Genomic DNA, 18314 nt, shown 5'->3' with positions numbered 1-18314 from the left:
TATTTTGAGTGAAATTCTGTATATATTTAAAACTAGTTACATATCGTGGGAACGGTTAACCCATACATTGTCCCTTGAAACGGGAGAAGGTCTTCTAGCATAAAATAGTGGTTTCTATAAATGAACTGAATTTCTTTAATGTCGTAAGAGTTTCCCCTATCTTGAAAATGGTAATTTATGTTAGTGTCCAATAGCTACTATTTCTTACTTCTGACTGCCTCTGACAATGCTGCTGCTTAGTTTGATTTCGCTTACTGATTGTTGGTGTGTAGCAGAGTAATTATGTTAACACAGGAACAGTTGTGTACATGTACATTATTGACAAAATTTTTTCCATTGCAATAAGATTAAATTTGAATAGAATATGTGGTGTCACCGCCAGACACCACACTTGCTAGGTGGTAGCTTTAAATCGGCCGCGGTCCATTAGTACATGTCGGACCCGCGTGTCGCCACTGTCAGTAATTGCAGACCGAGCGCCACCACAAGGCAGGTCTAGAGAGACGTACTAGCACTCGCCCCAGTTGTACGACGACTTTGCTAGCGACTACACTGACGAAGCCTTTCTCTCATTTGCCGAGAGACAGTTAGAATAGCCTTCAGCTAAGTCCATGGCTACGACCTAGCAAGGCGCCATTAACCATTTCTAGAGAGAGTCTCATTTGTATCGTCAAGAGCGATGTACCACAATGATGGATTAAAGTTAAGTATTACAGCAGCTACGTACTTTTCTTTATAGCATTCATTACGTATCCTGTTTCAGACCTCACGCCAGCCGGCGTGTGTAACGCGTGCATTTCGGCTACTTCCGAGTGGCGTGGCTGTCTTGATACGCCACAACAGAATATTCGTTACTTGGTGTATTAACAAGTTATAACTTGAAACAATTTTTTCACATTTTGAAAAATCTTACTTTTCTGAAGTACATTTGAGGTTTCAGAAAAAGACTGCACCAAACATAAAAAGAATTCTATCATTTAAAAATGGACTAAGGAAATATAGTAAACTTATACTACAGAGGTAGCAAGAGGCTATGGTCTGAAAAGTGTTCCAAGGTACAGTACTCTCCCCTAGTATACTTTGGAAAAAAAAGTCTGGACTATTTTACATTTCATTTTTTTCACTGCATGGATACAAAAATCAGTTTTAAAATGATGTATATTAAATTACATTTTGCAATGAAATTTTTCAGTAATGTTTTCGTTGTAGTATGGTCCACAGCCTTGTCAGTTCGCCTGCATGATGACATCCTGCCACAATGGCGGCCACTGGATGGATGAAAACAATTTTTTTTCGCTTACCCCTCCACGAGGTAGTCACTACACTACTGGTCAAGGAAGTACTAGATGTAATATCTTTCATTGTAAAATCCGGCCAACCCCTTAGGGCTTCTGTCTATTGCGTCACCCTTCATGAATACTTTACTGTTACCTCAGTATGTTCTTCTGACGGACTGCATTATACAATAATTTGAAAATGGCCACACTGCTGAAATTGTACAATAATGAAAACGAAATGAAGGCCAGTCTACCAAATGGCAGAATGTTATCATTCAAAAAATTGCATTACTTATTAACCTTCCTCAGAAAGCTGTACCAAGGAAATTCAAAATACGTGTTCCCTGTTACATAATCCTCGCTTACAGCTTACGTGAAAACTTCTGCATATAATTTCTGCAGCACACTGTAGAGTGTATGGCGGAAAATTCATCGCAGCAGTATTACCGGTTGGCTTTCCTACTCCAACCGCGTATTGAGCGAGGCAAAAATGACAATCTGTATGAACCTGTACCTGCTTTAATCTATCTTTTCTCACTCCCATGATCCCTACGAGAGACATACGATAGTGCAGCATAATATTCACTCAGTCTTCTTCGAATATTGCTTCTCTAAATTCATCCAACATAGTTTCGCGAGATCTACGTCATCTTTCTTCCAACGATTCCAGTTAAAGTTACTCGAGCTATTCTGTTACAGTTTCATATGGGCTTTACCGATCTGTTACCATCCTAGCAACGCGTCTATGAATTCGCTGTTGTATCACATGTACCTGATAAGGACTCCGAACATTGGAACAACGCTTTATAACTTGTCATGCTGGCTTCTCGTTTGGGATTTCCTTCGCAAGCTCTTTCAACAAACCTAAGTATTCCATTCACCGACCTATTACTTATATTGCAATGTCATCTCATTTCGTGTCGTTTCTTAATATTCTCTCTAAATAGTTATGATACATGATCAAGGTCTTGTAATCAGACACTGTCGGATTCTTTCTGCTTGATGTAAGCATAATCTATTATCTTGCGTTTATCCACACCACATTCTCTCCACGAAGTGTAACTTTTGTCCAAGTGTTTGTACATTTCGTAACTATCGTCTAAGGACGATACCTTCCTGCAAACGCCAGCATCATCAACCAATAATATGACATTGTCGTAGATCCTGTCTGATAAATCGTTTATGCACAGGTCACACCTATATTCAAGAAAGGTAGTAGGAGTAATCCACTGAATTACAGGCCCATATCATCAACGTCGATATGCAGCAGGATTTCGAAACATATATTGTGTTCGAACATATGAATTACCTCGAACAAAACGGCCTATTGACTCACAGTCAACACGGATTTAGAAAACATCGTTCTTGTGAAACACAACTAGCTCTTTACTCGCATGAAGCGTTGAGTGCTATTGACAAGGGATTTCAGATCGATTCCGTATTTCTGGATTTCCGGAAGGTCTTTGACACTGTACCACACAAGCGGCTCGTAGTGAAATTGTGTGATTATGGAATATCGTCTCAGTTATGTGACTGGATTTGTGATTTCCTGTCAGAGAGGTCACAGTTCGTAGTAACTGGCGGAACGTCATCGAGTAAAACAAAAGTGATTTCCGGCGTTCCCCAAGGTAGTTTTATAGGTCCTTTGCTGTTCCTTATGTATATAAAAATGGTTTGGGAGGCAATCTCAGCAGCCGTCTTAGGTTGTTTGCAGATGATGCTGTCGTTTATGGACAAGTAAAGTTATCAAAGGATCAAAACACATTGCAAAACGATTTAGAAAACATATCTGTATTGTGCGAAAAGTGGCAATTGACCCTAAACAACGAAAAGTGTGAGGTCATCCATATGAGTGCTAAAAGGAATCCGTTAAACTTCGGTTACACCATAAATCAGTCAAATCTAAAGGCCATAAATTCAACTAAATATCTAGGAATTACAATTACGAAGAACGTAAATTGGAAGAACCACATAGAAAACGTTGTGGAGAAGGCTAACCAAAGACTGTGTTTCATTGGCAGGACACATAGACAATGTGACAGATCTACTAAAAAGACTACCACATAGGACTGACTGAGTACATCGATAAAGTTCAAAGAAGCGCAGCACGTTTTTTATTATCTGCGAAATAGGGGAGAGAGTGTCACTGAAATGATACAGGATTTGGGATGGACATTATTGAAAAAAAGGCGTTATTCGTTGAGGAGGAATCCTCTTACGAAATTCCAGTCACCAATTTTCTCCTCAGAATGCAAAATATTTTGTAGAGGCCGACTTACATAGGGAGAAACGATCACCATGATAAAATAAGGGAAATCGGAGCTCGCACGGAAAGATCTAGATATTCGTTCTTTCCGCGCACTGTATGAGATTGTAATAACAGAGAACTGTGAAGGTGGTTCGATAAACACTCTGACAATCACTGAAATCTGATTTGCAGAATTCCCATGTAGATGTAGATGTAGCTGTAAACAGAAGTTTTATTACGTTTCTTTGTAGGCGCTCTCAACGTTTTCTTCGTTCCTGTGGAACATTTGTCAATTTTCTAGAGATATATTCCTCGATCAGTCATCCATTTTTATTGGCTGGTAGTCGACAATGTAGCAGCGTTGAACGCTTTTCGGAAATCGAATTTTGTAGCTAAGCACATCTTATACGGATTTTCAAGAACGCCGCTAGCAAATTGGGACATGTGCCTTAAGTAAACTCGCAGCGATAAATTCCGCGCTGGACGTACAAGGGACATTCGGAAAGTAAGTTCCGATCGGTCAAGAAATGGAAACCACAGTGAAAATCTAATAAATCTTTGCACATATGTGTTCGACAGTGTCTCTAGTATGTCTGTCGGTTACATCACTCCGCTCTTTTCAGTTCTGAGCGTGTGGTGAGCACGTAAAGATGCTTATAAAATATTGTCTCCCACCAAATATGAGGTCCTGGTGAGAGATTTCGCCTGATGTTATGCGGCCTACATTACAGAACTGTCATATGGTTCCTACTTCGTGACAATTCTCGGTCGCAATCTGCAGGGGCACTGAAAATGCTCCTGCAGCGTTTTCGATGGCAAGTGTTTGATCACCCGCACTACAGCCCGTAATTGGCTCTCTCTGTGTTTCATCTCTTCTCACATCAACTACTGGCTATGAAGATAACATTTTCGCACAGACAACGAGCTGTAGATGAGCGTAGAGAATTGGCGGTAAGCACAGGCGGCTGCATTCTATGACGAGGGTATTGGAGAGTTGGTACAACGCTACGACAAATTTCTAAGTCGGAGTGGTGACTATGTAGATCATTGGCTGGAAGCAGTAGCTAACTGTTGCTGATAAAATATTTTTGATTATCACAGTGGTTTCCATTTCGCGAAGAATCTGAACTTACTTTCCGAATAGCCCTAGTATTCAAAGTTAACGCCTTGCAGGTCGGCAACCAAACTAACGTAGTGGCTCGGAAGGCAGCCTCACTTTCATCTTGTCCTCTCATGCATGACTGGGAAGGCTTGTTTCGCGCCATACTCTTTCGATGAAGAGCCAGCAAGCGAAGTCTGAACAAAAAATGTAATGTTGGGTATGACTGTTCGATTTCGTAGGCCACTCTATAATCATGTGCGCGAGTTCTGAAAGCCTGAAATATCGGCCTCCACGAAATAGGTGTACGTTCTTTTGGGAGTATAGAGAATATACAGTTATGATGGTGATCCATGTGTGAAACTAACAGAGACGGACCTTCGTGTACAACAGCGATTTGGTATATGCCGAGGCAATGTAATCAGACTACGTGATAACCGTCGGTTTACCCAAATTAACTTAACAGGTTGTACAACATCCTTCACAGCTGACGGCTGTAGTGTTAGTGTGTATTTCATTTCGCACTCCTCCGTCGTCGAGGATCTTCATGTACCGCAAACTTCAATAAGTGTATCACCGGTGTCGCTTGTCTGTTGAGGGACAAAACGTACTGTTTTCGAAAAACACTACATTCAGACCGTGTTCGTTCTTTGGTGCCATAGTGGTTCAATGTCAAGTTTGATGGTTCGATTTGATACAACAAGCGATCTTGATTCCTGGATACTGTGGGAAAACTTAGTAATAACCACACTATCATAGAAAGTTAAAGGCCATGGTTCTGCACCTCCTGCAGGAAAGTTAAGACGCAATGTTTCAGCACGACAATTCCCGGTCAGTGTGTCGAGGACAGTGCTACCTCTCTTCCAAGAACGATGAATCCGATTGATTTCCCTGGGTACGCATCTGCCGCGCAGGATTAGCCGAGCGGCCTAAAGCGCTGCAGTCATGGACTGCGCGGCTGGTCCCGGAGGAGGTTCGAGTCCTCCCTCGGGCATGGGTGTGTGTGTTGGTCCTTAGGATAATTTAGGTTAAGTAGTGTGTAAGCTTAGGGACTGATGATCTTAGCAGTTAAGTCCCATAAGATTTCACACACATTTTGGTACGCATCTGTTTGACACGTCGCCATTCGAACGTTTCTGAGATAAAGTTGATGAGTAACTAATTCCTCACATTACCACCAAAAACAGCTGTTGATGCTATGTGGGCTTCATGAAAGTCAAATAGAGTCATATTCCCTTGAAATGTATCCATGCCTATCTTGGTTACATATTGAATGGATGAGTACATGGTGATCTCTCTCCATGTTGATTATTTTTTTCAGTCTTTTGACTGATTCGATGCGGCCCGCCATGAATTTCTCTCTTGAGCCAAACTTCTCGTCTTAGAGTAGCTTTTAGAACTTACGTACTGATTTATTTGCTGGATGTATTTCAGTCTCAGTCTGCCTCTACAGTTTTTAACCTTTGCAGCTCCCTCCAGTACCACGAAAGCTATTCCCTGATGTCTTAACACATGTCCCTTCTTGTTGTCAGCGTTTTCAAAATATTCTTTACCTTACTGATTCTGCGCAGAACCTCCTCATTCCTTACTTTATCAGTTATTTTAAACATTCTTCTGTAGCACCTCATCTCAAATGCTTCTAGTCACTTCTGTTCCGGTTTTCCAGAGTCCATGTTTCACTACCATACAATGCTGTGCTCAAAACGTACATTCACATAAATTTCTTCATCAAATTAAGGCCTTTTTTATGCCAGTAGACTTCTCTTAACGAGGAATGCCCTCTTTGCCTGCCCTCGTCTGCTTTTTATGTCCTCCTTCCTTCATCCATCATAATTTATTTTCTGCCTAGGTAACAGAATTTCTTAACTTAATCTACTTCGTGATCACCAGTATCCCGTTGTTCTCATTTCTGCTGCTTGTTATTACTTTTGTATTTCTTAGAATTATTCTCACCCCATATTCAGTACCCATTAGATCCCATTCAACACATCCTGTAATTCTTCTTCACCTTTACTCAGGATAGCAATGTCATCAGCGTATCTTAACACTAGTATTCTTTCACCTTGAATTCTAATACCACCCTGAACCTTTATTTTATTTCCGTCGTTGTTTCTTCAATATACTGATTGAACAGTAGAGGCGAAAGGCTACATCTCTGCCTTACTCCTTTTTAATCCGAGAACTTCGTTCTTGGTTGCCTACTCTTATTGTTCCCTCTTGGTTACTGTACGTATAGGATTTCAGCCGTCTTGCTCTAAACCTTACCCCTGCTTCTCTATGAATTCTGAACATTTTCTACAATCTGGCTTTTTCGAACGCTTTTCGAGGTCGACAGATTCTATGAACGTGTCTTCATGTTTCTTTAGCTTTGCTTCCATTATTAACCGCAATGTCAGAATTGCCTCTCTCGTACCTTTATCTTTCCAAAAGCCAAACTGATCGTCATGTAACACATCTTCAATTTCCTTTCCCATTCTTCTGTATATTATTCTTGTCAGCAAACTGGACGCATGAGCTGTTAAGCAGATTGTACGATCTGTTAAGCAGATTGTACGATAATTCTCGGATTTGTCGAATTTTGCTATCCTCGGAATTGTGTCGTTACTGTTTTTCCGAAAGTCTAATGGCATATCGGCAACCTCATAGACGTACCCACCAACGTGAATAGTCGTTTTGTTGCCACTTTCCCCATGACTTTAGAACTTCCGTTGAAATGTTATCTTTTCCTTCTGCTAATACTCTTTTAAATTTTGATTGTAATAATGGATTCACTATCTATTCCCTATCGTCTCCTGTTTCTTCTCTTATCACATCTGACAAGTGCTCCCCCTCATAGAGGGCTTCAGTGTCCTCTTTCCACCTAAGCTCTCTCCTCTGCATTTAACAATGGAATTCGTATTTCACTCTTAATGTTACTGCTCTTACTTCCAATTTTACCGATCGTTTTGACTTTCCTATATGCTGATTCAGTCCTTCCGACAACCATTTCTTTTTCGATTTCTTCACATCTTTCCTACAGCCATTTCGCCTTAGCTTGCCTGCTCTTTCTGTTTGCTTCGTTCGCAAGTGACTTGCATTGCTGCATTCCTGAATTTCCCTGAATATTTTTCTACTTTTTTCTTCCGCCGATCAACTGGCATTAGATTTATTCGTTACCCATGGTTTCCTTGGAGTTACCTTCGTTGCACTCTGTTTTTCTCTTCTACTTCCTTGATTACGCTTTTTAGACATGTCCACTCCTCTTCAACTGAACTGCTTCTGAGATATTCATTATCGCAATGTCTACAGCCTCAGAAAACTTAAAGCGTATCTCTTGAGTCCTTGATACTTGCGTTTCCCATTCCTTTGCTCACTGATTCTTGAAGCCAAGTTTCTTAAACTTCAGCTTACTCTTCATCGTTAATAAACTCTAATCTGAGTCTGTATCTGTTCCTGGGTACGCCTTACAATCCAATGTCTGAATTCGGAATCTCTACCTGACCATGATATAGTCTGACATCTTCCCGTATTACAGAAGTACACTTGCTCCTCTTGTGATTCTTGAACAGAGTATTCGCTATTACTAGCTGAAATTTATTGCTGGACTCTTTTAGTCTCTCTTCTTTCACATCCATACTACCAAGCCCCCATTACCTCGTAGCCCTTTCTTCTTCTCCTTCTTCTACAACTGCTTACCAATACCCATGTCGTCTAGATTTTCATCTCCCTTTACGTACTGAAATACCCTTTCAATATCTGCATATATTTTCTTTCTCTCTTCATCTTCTGCTTGCGACGTAGGCATTTGTATCTGAACTACTGTTGTGGGTGTTGGTTTGCTGTCGATTCTGATGAGAACAATTCTGTCACTTCGCTGTTCACAGTAACTGACTCTCCTGTTCATAACGAATCCTACTCCCGTTATACCATTTTCTGCTTCTGTTGGTATTACTCTATAATCATCTGACTAGAAATCTTTGTCTTCTTCCCATTTCACTTCACTGACTTCCACTATATCTAGATGGAGCCTCACACTTTCAAACTACTGACATTCCACGCCCTGACTCATAGAACGTTATCCTTACGTTGGTTATTCAACTTTTTTGTCATGATCACATCACCCTTGGCAGTGCCCTCCCGTAGATCCGAATGGGGCACTAGTAGGGAGTCTGTTGCCAATCATGACACTTTATCAACTACAGATCACATGTCGTCTGGATACACATATTCATTTTTTAATGCAGTGGTTTTGATTGCTTTCTGCATCCTCGAGCTGTTGATCACTGCTGATCCTTCAGCCTTTAGAGGCAGTTCCCCACCCGAAGGACAAGAGAGTACCTTGAAACTCAGTTCGCTCCTCCGTCCTTTTCAACATGGCCAATGGTGGAAAGACGGTGTCTGAAGCCATCGACCACCATTCCTGACGCTTTTTATTTAAAATTTAGACAGTGGCGTGGTTCTAATCCCGGACGGAGGGCGTTATTATTCAAAGGACTATTAATCAGAGACGCTACCTCTAGACCTCGTGTGACTGCCACAATTCCGTATGGAATTGATTTCAAGCCATTTATGTATTCTCATGCAGCTAACATGTGGTATAAGGTTCATTTCATTAGTATGTGTTTCTACACACTCTGGCTTTCCTCTGAAAGAAGCCACGTTGCTCATTAGCACAAGAACTCGCGTCACTGTTATTCCCGATGCTAACTGTGACTGGAAAGTTCTTCGGTTTTGGTATCGCTTCATTCTTGCACAGAATTTTTCACTCTAACGTTTCAGCCTTGTTGTTGAGATTATCTTCCTGGAAATGCCTGCACACGGTGCGAAGTGTCAAAATTTTGCAAAAATTTATGGAGAGCAAATTCCGTTGTTTATCTTTGTAAAGGAACGTGATTGACTATTCAGTGCCATTGCTTTGACGCTACTTTCAATAATGGCCACGTCATTGAACAGTCAATGGTATGGTGATCAAGAATTTCACACCACCTCCTTACCCCGCTTTCAGACCAAATACTGGCAGTGAACATTTCTTCCACCGGGGTTCGAACAGGTAGCTGCGAGCAGAGTGTCACAGCACAGGCGTCCGTTAGTGACAGGTGAGGAGGGAGAACAACCTCATAAATGTTGATCTTGGGTAAAATGAATGATCAATATCATTTAGTCATCATTTAAGAATTGAAACGGGAAAAAATAGACGGAAAGTCGAAATTCTGAATTCGGTCTTCTAAAACTGATTCACTGAGGAAGATTATATTGTGGTTGCTGATTCCAATCATCATGAAGACGCTGGAATGAAAGACAGTGAGATAAGTGACTGGGAAACAGAAAATCAACCGAAAATCTCTCAACAGCCGAAAGGTATCTGGATCTCATGACACACTTACTCTATTCTGAACAGATTAATTCAAAGGCCTTTGTTTTCTTTCAAACAGAAGTTTATTGTGAGTCACTGGAACCACCAAATACACGAAGCGATTGGAGGAAATGGGTAGTTCCTTATCGTTTTCAAGAAGGATCGCCGGATTGTTGCACGTGGTTATGGATGTTCCTCGCAGTTGATAAAGTTTTGTGGAAGTGTAGAACATATCATATGCTATAGCATTATGATTCTCTTGAAGAAGATGAACTAAAACCGTCTTTGTACGAGTCAACATGTGCCCCCCTTGTCTTGTGAAACCCATCATATTCTGTTCGTCCATGAGATCCAGATGACCGCAGATAACGGCGCCAAGATTGACGCCGTTTTCCTTGACTCATGCAAGAAATTTCTCAAGCAGTTTCCCACTAAAACTGTGTGAACTAAATACGGGCTTTCTAAATGTGGAAAAGGATTACATTCAGGGTTATCCGGCAGACAGAACTCAACGTGTCATTCTCAAAGACGCGAAACTATCGAAAGTTAATGCATTTTTTTCGGAATACTCCACCGAAGTATTAACGAACAATTATTGTTAACTATGTTTGTAAGTATCATGTCGGTCATCGTAGGAAGATCCATCAGGCCGTTCGTAGTTGATCCAATGGAATTTTGGATAGTCGTAAAGCAAGATAATCTTAGCGAAATGTGCGAAGTGATACAGAAGATTGATGTTTGGTGAAAGGACTTGCAGTTGACCCATTAGTAAATAAATGTAATAACTTTCACATGAATAGGTGGATGATGCACTGTTGTTCCATTACGCTATTGTCAATAAATCACTGGAGACACGAACAACTGTAAAACAACTGGGAATCGCCGTCGGGTACGACCTCACGTAGAACGACCACGTGCAACTAAATTTAGGAAAAACACGTTTCAGACTGAAATTCGTTGGAAGATTCCTGAGAGATGTAGATCTTGACCTAGGAACACAGAATAATGGATTAAAGGAATGTATGTATAACTTGCACAATATGAAGTAGTAACAGTGTGAAAGAACACTATTTTCCTACATATTCTGATTGTATTCTCGGGCAAAAGGGTATTTCAAATAAAATATTCAACTGTGTCTGATGATTACTTCTGCCCACACTCGTCTAATGCAGATAATCAACAATAAGTAACAGCATAAACGTCTACGTTCTATCATTCTGAAAGTATTCTATTATTGAGTAAACTGTTCCTATAATTTTGCTGTTTATATTTTCACAAATTTTCATTTCTTCTTAGGTGATTTTGGTTTCGAACACTTTCTTAGGTGATTTTGGTTTCGAACACTAACTTCAGATCTGCTGCACCTATGCTACAACAGATACAAGTATAATGCAACGCAATGAAGTCAACAAAAGAATAGGAAACGTACGACACCAGTGCGTATCGATATCTACTGCTAGATATAAATACACTACTGGCCATTAAAATTGCTACACCACGAATATGACCAGACGCGAAATTTAACCGACAGGAAGAAATTGCTGTGATATGCAAATGATTAGCTTTTCAGAGCATTCACACAAGGTTGGCGCCGGTGGCGACACCTACAATGTGCTAACATGAAGAAAGTTTCTAACCGATTTCTCATACACAAACAGCAGTTCACCGGCGTTGCCTGGTGAAATGTTGTTGCGATGTCTCGTGTAAGGAGGAGTAATGCGTACCATCACGTTTCCGACTTTGATAAACGTCGGATTGTAGCTTATCGCGATTGCGGTTTATCGTATCGCGACATTGCTGCTCACGTTGGTCGAGATCCAATGACTGTTAGCGGAATATGGGATCGGTGGGTTCAGGAGGGTAATACGGAACGCAGTGCTGGATCCCAACGGCCTCGTATCACTAGCAGTCGAGATGACAGGCATCTTATCGGCATTGGCTGTAACGGATCGTGCAGCCACGTCTCGATTCCTGAGTCAATAGATGGGGACGTTTGCAAGACACCAACCATCTGCACGAACAGTTCGACGACGTCTGCAGCAGCATGGACTATCAGCTCGGAGACCATGGCTGCGGTTACCCTTGACGCTGCGTCACAGACAGGAACGCCTGCGACGGTGTACTCAACGACGAATCTGAGTGCACGAATGGCAAAGCGACATTTTTTTTTTTTTGGATGAATCCAGGTTCTGCTTACAGCATCTTGATGGTCGCATCCGTTTTGTGACATCGCACATTGGAAGCGTGTATTCGTCATCGCCATACTGGCGTATCACCCGGCGTGATGGTATGGGGTGCCATTGGTTACACGTCTCGGTCACCTATTGTTCGCATTGACGGCACTTTGAACAGTGAACGTTACATTTTAAATGTATTACGACCCGTGGCTCTACCCTTCATTCGATCCCTGCGAAACCCTACATTTGGCCGGTCGAGGTGGCCGAGCGGTTCTAGGCGCTACAGTCTGTAACCGCACGACCGCTACGGTTGCAGGTTCGAATCCCGACTCGGGCATGAAAGTGTGTGATGTCCTTAGGTTAGTGAGGTTTATGTAGTTCTAAGTTATAGGGGACTGATGACCTCATAAGTTAAGTCCCATAGTGCTCAGAGCCATTTGAACCAAACCCTACATTTCAGCAGGATAATGCAGGATCGCACGTTGCAGGTCCTGTACGTGCCTTTCTGGATACAGAAAATGTTCGACTGCTGCCCTGGCCAGCACATTCCCAGATCTCTCACTAATTGAAAACGGCTGGGCAATGGTGGCCGAGCAACTGGCTCTTCACAATACGCAAGTCACTACTCGTGATGAACTGTGGTATCTTGTTGAAGCTGCATCCAAGCTCTGTTTGATTCAATGCCCAGGCGTATCAAGGCCGTTATTACGGCCATAGGTGGTTGTTCTGGGTACTGATTTCTCAGGGTCTATGCACTCAAATCGCGTGAAAATGTAATCACACATCAGTTCTAGTATAATATATTTGTCCAATGAATACCCGTTTATCATCTGCATTTCTTCTGGGTGTAGCAATTTTAATGGCCAGTAGTGTAATTTTGCATATGCACATATTAAAAAAAAGTTTCATACTTATACTTTTATGTTATACTCATTTGAATTACTTCGAAGATGTACCAGAGTTTACCATCGACAATCTGTAAACTCTTTGATTTTATATTACATAGCTATTCTTCTTCGTTGTGCAGAGTCTTGTCGGGAGAGTGGTTTTAAATGGACAGCCTTTGTGAGAATTTAATGTGAAATGGACGGTCTTGGCGGAAGAGCTATTGTAAATGGAGCTAAAGTGTTTTTGTAATACTACTGAAGGCAGAACTATCTTCTGTTAATAGTTCAGTGTCAGCAAATATTAGTGAAAATAGTTGTTTAAAGGTTCAGAGTTCGCAGTTCGTGGTCTCGCGGTAGCGTTCTCACTTCCCGAGCACGGTCTCCCGGATTCTATTCCCGGCGTGGTCAGGAATTTTCACCTGCCCCGAGATGACTGGGTTTTTTGTGTCGTCATCATCATCATTCATCCCTATTATGGTTCTCCTACGCTCTGTCACAAAGAATGGGACTTCATTTCCAAAGGTTCAGAAACATTATTTAATTGAATAATGTTTGCAAGCCGCCTGAATAACACAATCCTTTCACCAGTTAATGTTTCTTCATATTAGAAACAGGATCCGGGACGAGGGTCATATCCTACGAAAACAGTGAGGCCACCAACGAAATACCAAAACAAGTAATATTTTATAATTTTATATGTGGATGAGGGATTCAATATAACTCATTTAAAATAAATGATCAACGGCTAAGACGGAAGGTTGAACGTTAAGCACTGACGATCTCACTATAGTAAGGCACAAATTTCGATATTATTCGCAGTTAACCACCTGTTATTTTGTCTGGGAGCGTCTTTTGATTAAATGAAAATGAAATCTTGCAAGTGATAAACGATGTTATGTAAATGCAGTCATATAATTGATTATACATACACTGCTTTAATACAGAGGCTATAGTACAGAATCACCTGTTTCGTATTTTATCCATCTTCAGCAACTCCAGTCGTATATAATGAAATAACAGGCAGCCACTTTCTTAAAAGAAATTTAATTTGTTTACAGGTTCCGGGCACTTAGTGCCCTTCTTTAGAAGGTTGTGCATGCAGCATTATTTGCGAGTGTCAGTACTAAATTGTATACAGTAAAATGCCATGGTCCTATAAAGTACATTCAGGAAAAATAAGTACTGTATCACTTATTTCTCCTGCATGTACTTTTTATGACCATGGCATTCTGCTGTATGCAATTTATTACTGACACTCGCAAACAGTGCGATAGGCGTAACCTTCTGAAGAAAGGCGCTAATTGCCCGAAACCGGTAAAGAAATTTAACCTCGTTTATGCAACTGGTTGCTTATTATTTCATTACCGAATCGCCAGTTTAACAAGTCATGGTTGCGAAGTACTGACATGAATTGAATTATTTACAGAAGAATGGAAAAAAATGATAGAAGCCGACCTAGGTCATGCCCAGTTGGGCTCCAGAGAAATATACGAACTCATGAGGAAATACTGACCGTATGCCATACCTCAGAAGAAAGGCAAGCCTACGTTTATGCCATTCGCTTTTGATGACATTGACTGGAATATACTCTTGGAGATTCTTAAGGTAGAAGGGATAAAAAAAATACACTTAGCGAAACGTTATTTACTACTTGTACAAAAACCAGATTTAAGTAATAACATTCTAGTAACATGAAAGGGTGAGAGTGATTGGGAATGGAGTGAGACAGAGTTGAAACCTATCACCATGTTAATCAGCAATAAAGTAAACCAAAGAGAGATTTAGACACAGAATTAAAGTTCTGGGAGAAGAAATAAAATCTACGACGTTTGCAGATGAAAGTGTGTTGCTGTCAAGGACAGCAAAAATTGAAATATCTGTTGTATCTTGAAAAGTGTTTGTAAGATAAATATAAAATGTGTCATAACAGGCTAACAAGTCGTTATTCTTTTCTTGGCTACCGAAGGACAAACACGGGTAGACATCCATCGGGGAATGAAGAATCTGTATAGGGCATCGTGTCTCTGTTTAAGGCCTCCGTTATGGAATGGTGCGCCAAGTTCCGTTCTCATCGCTATTCGACACAAAAGACGCCGATCGATCTGGGGGGAAAAGCTCGTCCATTACGGACTAGGGGAGACATTCGACCACCTGCCCTAGAGTCCTGATAACTCCCCATGCGATTATTACGCCTTCGGTCCCTTAAAAAAGATCTTGAAGGGTCGACGATTCTTGTCCGACGAGGATGAGCAACAGGCGGTTAAGGACTTCTTCACGCAGCAGGACGTGATGTTTTACCAAACGAGTATCTTCAGCGTGATTCGTTAGTGGAACGACTGGCTGAATGTTCACGGCGATTTTTCTTGATTGGCGTTCAGGCTTTGGACTTTAAGGCCTTCGAACGGAGACGTTTTGATCGACCCTTATACCAACACAACTACAACAAGGGTAATGGAATGTAGTCGGTTTAAACCAGGCAAAGCTGACAGAATTAGATAATGAAATGAGACATTAAAAACTGGTAGATAGGTTTTGGTATTGTTGTTGTTGTTGTGGTCTTCAGTCCTGAGACTGGTTTGATCCAGCTCTCCATGCTACCCTATCCTGTGCAAGTATCTTCATCTCACAGTACCTACTGGAACCTACATCCTTCTGAATCTGCTTAGTGTATTCATCTCTTGGTCTCCCTCTACGATTTTTACCCTCCATACTGCCCTCCAATACTAAATTTGTGATCCTTTGCTGCCTCAGAACATGTCCTACCAACCGGTCCCTTCTTCTCGTCAAGTTGTGCCACAAACTCCTAATCTCCCCAATTCTGTTCAATACCTCCTCATTAGTTATGTGATCTACCCATCTAATCTTCAGTATTCTTCTGTAGCACCACATTTCGAAAGCTTCTATTCTCTTCCTGTCCAAACTATTTATCGTCCATGCTTCACTTCCATACATGGCTACACTCGATACAAATACTTTCAAAAACGACTTCCTGACACTTAAATCTATACTCGATGTTAACAAATTTCTCTTCTTCAGAAACGCTTTCCTTGCCATTGCCAGTCTACATTTTATATCTTCTATACTTCGACCACCATCAGTTATTTTGCTCCCCAAATAGCAAAACTCCTTTAGTACTTTAAGTGTCTCATTTCCTAATCAAATTCCCTCAGCATCACCCGACTTAATTCGACTACGTTCCATTATCCTCGTTTTGCTTTTGTTGATGTTCATTTATATCCTCCTTTCAAGACACTGTCTATTCCGTTCAACTGCTCTTCCAAGTCCTTTGCTGTCTCTGACAGAATTACAATGTCATCGGCGAACCTCAAAGTTTTGTATATCTTCTCCATGGATTTCAATACCTACTCCGAATTTTTCTTTTGTTTCCTTTACTGCTTGCCCAATATACAGATTGAATAACATTGGGGAGAGGCTAAACCCTGTCTCACTCCCTTCCCAACCACTGTTTCCCTTTCACACCCCTCGACTCATAACTGCCATCTAGTTTCTGTACAAATTGTAAATGGCCTTTCGCTCCCTGTATTTTACCCCTGCCACCTTTAGGATTTGAAAGAGAGTATTCCAGTCAACATTGTCAAAAGCTTTCTCTAAGTCTACAAATGCTAGAAACGTAGGTTTGCCTTTCCTTAATCTTTCTTCTAAGATAAGTCGTTCCAATATTTCTACGGAATCCAAACTGATCTTCCCCGAGGTCGGCTCCTACCAGTTTTTTCATTTGTCTGTAAAGAATTCGCGTTAGTATTTTGCAGCTGTGACTTATTAAACTGAAAGTTCGGTAATTTTCACACCCGGCAACACCTGCTTTCTTTGAGATTGGAATTATTATATTCTTCTTGAAGTCTGAGGGTACTTCGCCTGTCTCATACATCTTGCTCACCAGATGGTGGAGCTTTGTCAGGACTGGCTCTCCCAAGGCCGTCAGTAGTTCCAATGGAATGTTGTCTACTCCGGGGGGGTTGTTTCGGCCCAGGTCTTTCAGTGCTCTGTCAAACTCTTCACGCAGTATCGTATCTCCAATTTCATCTTCATCTGCATTCTCTTCCATTTCTATAATTTTATCCTCAAGTACATCGCCCTGGTATAGGCCCTCTATATACTCCTTCCACCTTTCTGCTTTCCCTTCTTTGGTTAGGACTGGGTTTCCATATGAGCTCTTGATATTCATACAAGTCGTTCTCTTTTCTCCAAAGGTCTCTTTTAATTTTCCTGTAGGCAGTATCTATCTTACCCCTAGTGAGATAAGCCTCTACATCCTTACATTTGTCCTCTAGCCATCCCTGCTTAGCCATTTTGCACTTCCTGTCAATCTCGTTTTAGAGACGTTTGTATTCCTTTTTGCCTGCTTCATTTACTGCGTTTTTATGTTTCCTCCTTTCATCAATTAAATTCAATATTTCTTCTGTTACCCAAGAATTTCTAATAGCCCTCATCTTTTTACCTACTTGATCCTCTGCTGCCTTCACTACTTCATCCCTCAAAGCTACCCATTCTTTTTCTACTGTACTTCTTTCCCCCACTGCTGTCAATTGTTCCCTTATGTTCTCCCTGAAACTCTGTACAACCTCTGGTTTAGTCATTTTATCCAGGTCCCATCTCCTTAAATTCCCACCTTTTTGCAGTTTCTTCAATTTTAATCTGCAGTTCATAACCAATAGATTGTGGTCAGAGTCCACATCTACCCCTGGAAATATCTTACAATTTAAAACCTGGTTCCTAAATCTCTGTCTTACCGTTATATAAGCTATCTGATACCTTTTAGTATCTCCGGGCTTATTCCATGTATACAACCTTCTTTTATGATTCTTCAACTAAGTGTTAGCTATGATTAAGTTATGCTCTGTGCAAAATTCTAACAGACGGCTTCCTCTTTCATTTCTTACCCCCAATCCATATTCACCTACTATGTTTCCTTCTCTCCCTTTCCCTACACACGAATTCCAGTCAGCCGTAACTATTAAATATTCGTATTTTCGTAATTTGGCATTTGAACATCAAAATAAATGAAAATGGCAGTAGTAGATAGGATGTAAAATGCAAACTATCAATAGCAAGAACAGCATTTTTTAGAAAGAGAAATTTGTTAGTAAGGACTAATAATTTTAGTATAGACTTTTCCTAATGTACTTGTCTGGAGTGAGGCCTTGTACGGAAGTGAAACGTGGGCTGCAAACAGTTCAGGAAAGAAGAGAATTTAAGCTTTTGAAATGTGGTTGAACAGAAGATTGCTGAAAAATAGATAGGTAAATTGAATAACTAATAAGGTATTGAACTGA

The sequence above is a fragment of the Schistocerca cancellata genome, chromosome 9 (assembly GCF_023864275.1).
Source record: "Schistocerca cancellata isolate TAMUIC-IGC-003103 chromosome 9, iqSchCanc2.1, whole genome shotgun sequence".
Taxonomy (NCBI): Eukaryota; Metazoa; Arthropoda; class Insecta; order Orthoptera; family Acrididae; genus Schistocerca; species Schistocerca cancellata.
The sequence above is the reverse complement of the archived record's forward strand: the minus strand, read 5'-3'. Positions refer to the sequence as shown.